Source organism: Myotis lucifugus, unplaced genomic scaffold (genome assembly GCF_000147115.1).
Source record: "Myotis lucifugus unplaced genomic scaffold, Myoluc2.0 scaffold_250, whole genome shotgun sequence".
NCBI classification, from domain to species: Eukaryota; Metazoa; Chordata; class Mammalia; order Chiroptera; family Vespertilionidae; genus Myotis; species Myotis lucifugus.
Window position 1 is genome coordinate 1130952 of NW_005871298.1, and position 7596 is coordinate 1138547.

The 7596-nt window shown below is 51.1% G+C and overlaps 1 protein-coding gene across 1 annotated transcript in view; it reads right to left on the reverse strand.

Moving 5' to 3' along the window:
* Positions 1–3673, reverse strand: part of KCNJ1 (potassium voltage-gated channel subfamily J member 1) — a 23286-nt gene extending 19613 nt beyond the window's left edge. The window contains exon 1 of the mRNA XM_006098867.3: positions 3576–3673. The gene's annotated coding sequence lies outside the window, so the exon portion shown is untranslated. The remainder of the gene's footprint in view (positions 1–3575) is intronic.
* Between the last annotated feature and the right edge of the window lie 3923 nt (positions 3674–7596).

The window sequence follows — 7596 nt, forward strand, 5'->3', positions numbered from 1 at the left end:
TTTTTTTTTTTAACCCCCCACCCCAAGGATTTTTTTTTCCCATTTGCTTTTTAGAGAGACTGGAAGGGAAGAGGGGGAAAGGGAGAGAGATAGAGGAACATCGATGTGAGAGAGACACAATTGATTTGGTTTGCTCCCACACACACCCCGAACAGGGGGCTTGGGAACATGCCCTTGACTGGAAATCGAACCAAGACCCTTCATTGGGCTGACGCTCCATCACTAAGCTACCCGGTCAGGACACAGTTCTGTACTTTCTTTCCTCAACCTGTAAAACCAGAATGATCTTAGTGGCCCCGAAGTGCATACTGATGGCTTTCTCTCAAGCCCCTTCTCAAGCTGCCCATCACTCCTACTTCGGAAAATGTCCAGCTGCCGTGGAGAAGAGCGAGGTGGTAAACAGAAGTCTTTAAAACAAATTACGGTGGCCAACCACCCTTAATTCATTATTGAGCAAACTTTGCTTTTTGTGCCAGCAAATGCACGCACAGTGACTTGAGCTAGCAACACGATGCGTATTCTGGCATACTGTCTTCTCAGGCCCTATAGCACTAACAGCAATATGGCTGGCATGGCTAAAGTGCTCGTCTGAAGTAGGTCAGAAACTAAACCCCAAAGTGCTGACTTTTCCAGAAATTCTGAACTGCGTGACCGCATTTAATAATTTAAGGCCTCTTGCCACACCTGCCAAGTGGAAGGAGGAGGGCTGTGTGGAGGACACTGGGGTCTGACAGAGGCATGTCTGCACCCAGCGCTGCCTCTTTCTGCCTGTTGGACTTGCTCAGCTTCCTCAGCCCAGAGCTCCCCCAGTGCACCTGAAGGGGCGTCATGTGGACCAAGATGCTGATACCCTTAGTCTCATCTAAGACCTAGGCACTCAGGGGAGAGAGACGCATGCACATTGTGCTGAAATGCTCCTTCTGCCCCAGCCAGTTTGGCTCAGTGGATAGAGCATCAGACTGCGGACCAAAGGGTCCTGGGTTCAATTCCGGTCAAGGGCACATGCCTCGGCTGCAGGCTTCTCCCCAGCCTGGGCCCTGGTCAGGGCGGGTGCAGGAGGCAACCAATTGATGTGTTTCTCTCACATTGATATTTCTCTCTGTCTTTCCCCTCTCTTCCACTCTCCCTAAAAATCAATGAAAAAATATCCTCAGGTGAGGATTTAAAAAAAAGAAGAAGAAAAATGCTCTTTCTCCCCAGATATGCATGCGTTTCAAAGGTGCAAAAAGCAAGTGGTCGTGGGCTTGTTTCTGAGGAGGAGGCAGCTGAAAACCCAGCTCACTGCCCCACACAATCCCTGTCTCCCCGTAACATCTGGGGGCCGTCAACTCATCTCCCTGTGGCCAAGAGGCCATGGTGGATATGGGGGAGGGGGCCGGGGTTAATGTCGAGAAAATGCTCTTTTCCATTCAAAGTTTGTTCATCACTTGGACTTTGGAGAAGTGTCCTGAATGAGGTCAGTTCCAGAGCCGCGATTGGTCCCAGCAGCCAGCCTGCCACTGGATCCTGTGTGTCCTGCCTCTTAGCATCTCCTACTTGGCTTCCCCAGCAATGGTCTACCTTGTGCTTTGCAGACAAAGCAACCTTTTAAAAATATGACCTTACGCGGTTTCCCACTACCATCAAGACACTGCCCAAGTCCTTAGCATCGCACACAAGGTCCTGCATCATGTGGCCTCGCTCTCCAGCTTCTCCTGTCTCATCTCTCTTTACCCCCACCCCATGCCACCCACCCCCAGTCACACCAGCTTGGTATTCTTTGTACATGTAGCACTCTCTTGTGCCTTCGTATTTTTGTAAATGCTATTTGTTTGTTCTGGAATGCCCTGCCTCCTGCCCCCACAGGCCCTATCCTGCCTACCCTGAGATTTTAGGATCATATTTCCATGAGGTCTTCTGTAGACAACGTAAGATGTCCTTCCTGTGAGTGCAACAATGACATCATGACTACATTGCAGTGTAACTGTCCCCATTCATCACGGTGTCTACCCTGCCAGGGTCAGAGCCTGTTTCCCGAACATTCCCCCTAAACTGTAAGTGCCAGAGGACAGGGGCTCTTCTATCAAGGCATGGGACCTAGCTCAGTTCCCAAAACACAGTGGGTGCTCGTTATAAGTTTGTTGAAAGAAAAAATGAAGGAAAAACCCTGTATGTATCATGATAACATCAATAGATGGATAATCACGAAGAGAAGAAAGACAGTGGTCATCATTAGCCTCTTAAATGGTAGAACCAGGAGGAGTGAACATTGGGTCAAACTCAGAATCAAACCGCTGAGACACATAAGCCATCCAGTGGGAACTCTGAGGAGTTAGGAAACCTGGGGTCGAAGGAGGCCAGGGAAACAGGAAAAAGGAAAAGCATTGGAGTCAGAGCGGAACCCCTGGGAAACCCCTGAGCTGTGAAAGGTCCAGGGAAGATTCATGACCTAGTAACCTAGCGAAGAAAACGAATTGCTGAGGCCAAGGCAGGGACGTGCATGAGAAACCTGAGTCTGAGCTCCGCGGAGCAGAGATGCTTGGCAATCATAGCGCATCACATACTTTTCACCAAGTGCCACCAGTAGCCAACGCTCCCAGAACATCCACTAGTGACCCACTCACTGTGCTTCTTTGCACATTCATTCCTGCACTCCCCCCCCCAAAAAAACTCTGCTGCTGGCTCATCCCTTCCCAGATACCCCTACCCCATCCATCATTCCTGGGGAAACTTGGTGGGCCTAGTGCAGCCACATTTTCACAGACAACCCAAACCATGCTCATGTCTGAAGGGCACCCATAGCCGGGCTGGGTACATCCTCGCCTACCACGGCCTCCTTACCACAGTCACTATGTCCCGCTCCATTTTGGATGCCCCACTCAAGGAAACAAACGCACATTTTCCCCTTAAGCTTGCCATTCGCAATAGACACACTTCTTTTGAACAACTATTCACAGAATCTACAAGACAGAGATGTTTGGAGAACGAGGCTCCGTGCCTGCTCGTTCTTGGGCTCATACAAAGCAGAGCATAGAACAGTGGCATTCACTGTCATAGAGCTTTTGACCCAGCAGGATTCAGGGAGCTGAACAAATGCTGGGAAAGCCAAATGCATGCCCTGGGCATCATGCAGCATTACATACAATGAAGGAAAGGCATTTTGATGGATGAAATGTCTTACTAACACCTTTCACCGAGATGAGTCTTAAGCCTTTTCTCTACTAGACCCCACTGATACCTGTATCCTCCACCTGAACCATGGAAAAGGCCTGAGAGAGGTTCCGCTATTATTCAAGGTCTTGCAGCAACGGGAGATGCCATCAGGGACATACACTCTCCCTACACACCCGTGTACCACCAAGAAGAGAGGAGCTGGCGCCAGGCATGAGGCTTCTTCGGCCCTTCAGCTCAGGGCTGTGAAATGAAGCTCACAGCTCATAACCCACATGGGACCAGAGCATCCCGTGAGTGAGTGAAAGCCACACCTGTATCCGCCTGGGAATGTTTAGATTCAAGGTGGTAGAAAAGGGGCTACATTTCCATCAGAATTAACTCCTTTTTGCTACAAAGGGGCATCGAGGCATTTCGCTCCTTACCTCATGGGCTGCTTGAGTGAATATCGAGACAAAAGCTCAATGTTTTGGTCCCCGAGAAAGCAGCTGGATCCTTGATGCGAGCAGGTCCTTGCACCTTTGATCCAAGAAATGGGGTGTCCCGGGCGAGGGTGCCCGAGGCCCCGTTGGTTTTTATGAGTCTGTGGGTCAGCTCAGACTGGCTGCCTACTCATCTGTATGCAGCGGCTCTCAAAGAACACAGTTTACTTTAGAACCGGATCCAACAGGAGTAGGCGTGGCAGTCAACCAGGCTAGATGCACCAGAGGTGTTGAGCTGCGGGGGCTAATTAAGAGGGATTGTTTATGGAGCCCTGACAGTGTCTCAGTCAACCGTGTGAGGTTGAGCCCACGTGCACGGGGCTACATGCTCCCACGTGGGGACATTGGGGATCCCCGCCGAGCCCCTCCAAAGTTTCTTCTGCTCGGTGACTCATTCTGTGGCCATGGGTCAGGCTGACCTGATTGTCCCTTGGCCATTCATCTGTCCCCCTGATCCCAGCACAATGGAGGGCTTTGGAGCAGAGACTGTATTGCAAAGCCGAGTGGGAGCCAAGCCCTGCGACACCAACCATGTCACCTGGGGGCAAGTCCCTAACCTCTCACCCTCAGTGGTCTGCGGTGAGAGTGAGATAATGTATGTAATGCACTTGGCAAACACTTGACATTGAGTAAACATTCGTGAAAACCAACGTACCCCACATATCAGCTTTCTTTCCTCCTTCCCACCTCGATGCCCTGGTATTCCCTCTCTCTCTCTCTCTCTCTCTCTCTGTCTCTCTCTCGGAGAGGAGGTCTTATCTCACACATACCCCACGACAGGCTACCACCAGAGCATCAGAAAACAGTCTCCTTAGGAAGCTGCCCTTCTGTGTTCATGGAGTAACAGGGGTGGATATGAACAGGCCACACATCCCTTCACTGTCTGTCTCCTCCACTGATGGCCACACAAGACGGTATTGGGTATCGCATCTACCAGAGCCCATGGGATGGGAAGAGCAGGAGGGCTGCAGGGTGGCCCCGGGGCTCAGGGGTGTGTGCCAGTGGCTCTGACGCCCCAGATTGCACAGAACCAATGCGGCATGATTCCCACAGGAAGGAGAGAGTAGAAACAAGTGCATAATTACACGGGAAAAGGGATTTGCTTTTAATTTTCAGGATACAAATTTTGTCCTAACTTTGTTAGTTATTCCTAAGTTGTTATTTTTGATGTTATTGTGAATAGAAGTGTTTTCCTTATTTTTATTTTATTTCTCATTGAACTTATTGGGGTCTGAGAATTGATGTTTACCTACGAGAGGTGTGGGCTTGTGTGTGTGTGTATATTTCCATTGAACTTATTAACGTTGGTTAATAAAATGATCTAGGTTTCAGGTGTACAGTTCTATACTATATCATCTGTACATTGTATTGTGTGTGTTCAGCACCCCAAGTCAATTCTCCTTCCATCACTATTTATCCCCCCTTTACCCTCTTCTACCTCCCCCTTTCCCTCGGGTCATCACCATGCAGGAAATTTTATTTTCAAACACTTAGAAGTATAATCAATTGTTACCGCAAAGGAAAAGGAATAGAGTGGTTGTAAGTAAGATGACTTACAGTAGCATTTCCATGTGCAGTTTGATTGTCGGGGAGCTATTCTAGGGAGAGCAGGACCACGGGGAAAGAGGAGGGAGTCAAAGCTTGTGCTGACCATGACTTTCCCCTTCCCAGAAGGTCTCCTGTGAGCGTACTGTTGCCATCCTTGCTCCCCTGTCCCCAAAAGTACCTCTTCCAGGCTCCCCTGTGTGGCCCACTACTTACTACATTTCCAGGTATCCACCCCACCTCTCAGGGTGCCTCCCTAGGTAAACATCAATTCTCAGAGCCTTAGGAACAACCCTCTAATGAGGAAAATGAATGTTTTTTAAGGGCCTCATTTATTTGCAAGGCAGGTACCTGCAGCACAACAGGGCCAAACGTCCAATTATTATGCAGACCAGGTAGTGTACTGGGCTGCATATCTGGCACTTCGGCCAGACGGGGCGTGCTGTGCTGTCTGTTCCTAAAACACGTAGATAGGAAGGTACTGACATCAGGCCAGGCCTTGAGATATGGACTCATGGCCCCTTCTCAATATGCTGTACTCTCTGTTCCTAAAACACATAGATAGGAAGGTACTGATACTATACTGTATCGGGAACTAAGGTTTTGTAACTTTGTGGTTTTTGAAAATAAAAATACTGTAATTCCTGTAGTCTGGGCTGCAGTTCAGCCTTTGCTTCGGTAGGGTGCTGTGACTGTAGTCAGCTGGCCAGCTTAATAAAGGCTCTTAAATTTAAATTCTGAGTCGGTGGTCTATCTCGCTGAGTGAACCCATAACAGTAGTCATCTTACCTCAATCCCACCCCTTGCCTCCCTACCTTCAAACAGCCCTTTGGGACCTGCTGGGAAAGAGAATGAGGCCGTTGCTAAGCAACAGGGAGGGCTGGGCTGATGCGCCCTTTCTCCCAGATGCACCCTCTTGCTCGTGATGAGCAAGGGAAGACATTCCACCTGGTGGAACCCTGCACCTTCCCCCAAACCAACAGGACTCAGCTCCTCAGTCTCTCCCCGGCCCACAGTCTTCATGGAGCAGTTCTGCTCCTGCCATGCCCATCTGCCGCTCCTCCCGCCTCTGCTGTGCCACAGGGAGCCCTGGCAGTGGGCACCTGTACCCTCCTGCTTCCCGGGCTCTGTGCTAGCCCTGCTGGTGGCCACCGGCCTCAAAGCACCCAGAGCCTCGGCCTCTGCACTGAGCTGCGGGGCCAGGTCCATGGAGGGTTTTTTTCCTTAGAGAAAGTTGGAACATTTCAAAGACACCCTTATTGCGACTAATTTCCCAACAGGCGCAGTTTGGATACACAGGAGGCCGTTGGAGGTGCCTGTGTGATTCAGGGGAAGCCAGGGCAATCCATTCACTCGGGGACAAGTCTGAAGGGTCAGAGGCCTGAACAGGTACAGGAGCAGCTGGAGGGCAAGCAGGCAGACTTGGCACCTGGAACCCAGTTCTGGGTCCCAGGAAGGGGTGCAGGATGAACCACCGGGGTGAGCGTGGCCAGTCAGGGCAGTGCTGCCAGGGCGCTGAGCAGAAGATGGGAAACAACATGAGGTGAGCGCAATGCCCTGTGTGTGCTAAGTGGTTGGCACAGGGCCCCTCGGTTCATGCTAACGCCTTCAGGGCTCGGCGTTGTTTTCATCCATGTACCCTGGTCTCTGGGCACAGCACACAGGGTCAAACTCAGGCCCACCTATGACACCAGGCTCCTCCGCCCATTGCCTCACTGATAGGGTTACCAGGAAGGTGGCCACAGCCTCCCCGGGTGAGGGAGCAGAGGAAATGAAATTGAAGAGAATTCGAAGTTGAAAATGTGGCGAGTTGAACAAATGTTGATTTTGGCTCCCTCCACAAAAACCAGGAATAAAGAAATTTTTTAAAAATATGTTTAAGGTGAAATCCATAAAGACAAAGAACAGGAACGGAGACAAGAGCAGCCAAGGGACTCCCACAAAGCTTTAGGGGGCTGGGAAGCAGGACAGGGCAGAGCAGCGAGGGCAGAACCCAAGGTCCGGCAAGGGAGACACCCCCAGGACGCCAGCTGCAGGCTTGCAGAGGCCAGGCTGGGCAGCCCAGGTGCGGCTGAAGGCAGCTGATGGGTGGGGCCAGAACCAGGGAAATGGGTTGAAAGTCTTTATCCAAAACAGATTCTCCAGGCTGGGGTTTCCTCTTGGAGAAAACTGAGTGTGGCTTTGTGAAGGGGGTTGTGTGAAATCTGCAGCCTGAATGGGAGACGCAGACCCCCTCCCTCCACCCAGCACCCAGGTGCCTGAGGGCAGCCACGCAGAAGGGCGGGGTTCTCACAGGGAAAACTCCACAGCTGAGAGGAAAGACCTTGGGCACTGACACCTGGGCATCACCTCACCTGCGGGATCAGACGCAGCCTCCCCTTCCCCCTCCCAGCTTCCAAGGGCCCGCAGACAGTAAGGA